The sequence below is a fragment of the Asparagus officinalis genome, chromosome 5 (genome assembly GCF_001876935.1).
Source record: "Asparagus officinalis chromosome 5, Aspof.V1, whole genome shotgun sequence".
Lineage (NCBI taxonomy): Eukaryota > Viridiplantae > Streptophyta > Magnoliopsida > Asparagales > Asparagaceae > Asparagus > Asparagus officinalis.
This window is the reverse complement of record NC_033798.1, coordinates 93,871,925-93,874,740: the sequence shown is the minus strand read 5'-3', so window position 1 is coordinate 93,874,740 and position 2,816 is coordinate 93,871,925. Positions and strand designations below refer to the sequence as shown.

Genomic DNA, 2,816 nt, shown 5'->3' with positions numbered 1-2,816 from the left:
GGGGGGGGGGTTGAGTAGGGTAATTGCTAATCTAATCCGATTTCGATGCCAAATTAAAAACTTATAATGCAATATCCTAGCAATATGATATACAATAAGATATGCAAGGATAAGCAAGAGACAATAGGCGATATGAACAACAAGCACAAAATATAATAGAAATAGTGCGCCAAAGAAACAATTGCAAACATACGATATGATCACGGAGTTCGGTCTAACACTCGACCTACGTCTCTGCTCCTCACCTTGAGGATATCTCCACTATCACTCAAAAACAACTACACAAAAATGGTTTCCAAATATCACCGAAAACTTTTACAATACACACATTGTCAATCACACAAGTCACACTCCTCTAAGTGTTGGACTACCCGTGTTACCTTCCTCAAGTGTTCAGATTTATAACCTCTTCCTAGGCTTACTACCAACCCACTCATCTTGGAATTAACTCCGGTCTCTCTCCCAACCACTCCTCTAAGTGTCCTTATGTATTACGTGTTCTAACCATAAGTTCAAATAAAGATTTTGTTCTCTAAACAAGTGAGAACGAATTTGTAAGCCCACTCAATGAAACAACCTCACAACCTAAATATATAATATGTGAAATACTAAATCTCAAGTGGTTGTGTGTGTAAACAATGAGTAAAATAAAATCAAACTCAATTAAATCTAGCTTATATATGGTTGTGTGTGTAAACAATGAGTAAAATAAAATCAAACTCAATTAAATCTAGCTTATATATGATAATCAAAATATAGATTAGTAAAATAAAATCAAACTCAATTAAATCTAGCTTATATATGATAATCAAAATATAGATTAGCTAGAGAATGAGTTTAGAAAACTTCTCAAAAACAAAGAGATGTAGATATAGAGATTTGAGGTTGAACGCCTCAAAACCGAAATTAAGATCATTCTCTTTGTAAAACTCTTTTTCACATAAACCCAATTAAACTTTCTCAAAAACTCAGACCAAAAATGGCCAAAACAAACTTATAAAACTCATTGGTGAAAAACTAAGTCTTGGGGGCTATTTATAGTCTCAATCAAAACTGCCAAAAACTAGCTGTTACAGCAAAAATGATTGATCAGTCGACTGGTTGAATGTATCGGTCGACTGATAAACTAGCCGTTACTGTAAAGAAAACAGATAGCCATGACTCGGTCGACTGAAAAGAAAAATCAGTCGACTGAAAACACGGTTCGGTCGACTAACTCAAATGGTCGGTCAACTGATAGACTGTAAAAAGAAATGCTGTAAAATCTTGTTCTGACAAGTCGATTGAGAAACAAAATAGGTCGACTGAAAGCTATCGGTCGACTGATTAAGGTAGTCGGTCGACTGAAAACCGGCACAGTTTTTTTTGACTTTTGAAGAGTTGATTTCTAAATTCTATTTAAAATAGTGAAATAACTCCAAAAATAGTAAAACATGGAGAAACGTTTATACTTGTGAAAATAAACACGTTAGAAAAGATTTTTTTTTAAAATATCACTCCCCAATTGTGAAAACTCATTATTTTGCAATTTTATCAAAAGATACGAAATTTTTAAATATGATTTCATCTATTTACAGAATCAACAAAGATACGAAATCGTTAAACACATGATTCTGATGAAATTATTTTAAACAACTTATCTTTCCAATACGATAAATATAAACAAATGTGCATGTATATTAATGTATCTATTTGTTTCATATTTATATGGCTAAGCTTGAAAGCGATAAAACGAAACATGTATGTGTGTTGTTTGAGCTTTAAATATAAACACATAAAGTAAAAGACCTAAACTAGAAACAATATACCCAAGCCAAAATTCTTCATTTAAGCTCGATGTTGGACGATCCTCAGCTTGGTAGTAAAGATGAAGCACGATCTCGTATTTGACTTGAATTGCGATGATTTCATTTCAATTTTCGCCAACCTCCATGAATATCATTGTTAGCGCTCAATTCCAACTAACCTCCAACAGGATGTCATCGTTAAGTGCAATTCCACCCAACCACCAAGGCTCCAACAGAGGATGTTTGTGTAAGATACCTAACAAGCAAATGCAAATACTCGAAAAGCGATGTTAGGAATTATTTGTTAATCATCAAAGCTAGATTAGACAATAGGTTCATAAACATGAGACTTAACAATCTCCCCCTTTTTGTGATAACAATCTACACAATGAGTATAGGAAACATGCATGATCAAACAATCTACACAATGAGTATAGGAAACATGCATGATCAAACAATCTACACAATGAGTATAGGAAACATGCATGATACCAAATGAATATACAATTTATAATCCTCATGTTAATCATCAAAGCTAGATTAGACAATAGGTTCATAAACATGAGACTTAACAATCTCCCCCTTTTTGTGATAACAATCTACACAATGAGTATAGGAAACATGCATGATCAAACAATCTACACAATGAGTATAGGAAACATGCATGATCAAACAATCTACACAATGAGTATAGGAAACATGCATGATACCAAATGAATATACAATTTATAATCCTCATGCATGATGCCAATAGTAAGTAAAGAACCGAGATACTCACAATACACTTGTTTCTCCCTCTTTGTCAACATCAAAATGAGAGAAATAACAAGAAGAAAGAGCAAAAGCTCCACCCGCATATAAGTACGGTGAGTATAAACAAACTAGGGAAAACTCCCCTATCAAAAAACCATAGAGCATATATCAAATAAAATATTTAATGCAATCATACACAGATATATGTCACCATGCAGATCCCAACATACAACAATATGTGAGCAAGTCACATACTAAACACAAATCACACTTGAG

General features: G+C 33.4%; 1 protein-coding gene across 2 annotated transcripts in view; it reads left to right on the top strand.

The window, feature by feature from the left end:
* LOC109840214 (N-carbamoylputrescine amidase-like) overlaps positions 1-2,816 on the top strand; it is a 14,833-nt gene that overhangs the window by 3,755 nt on the left and 8,262 nt on the right. The window lies entirely within an intron of this gene.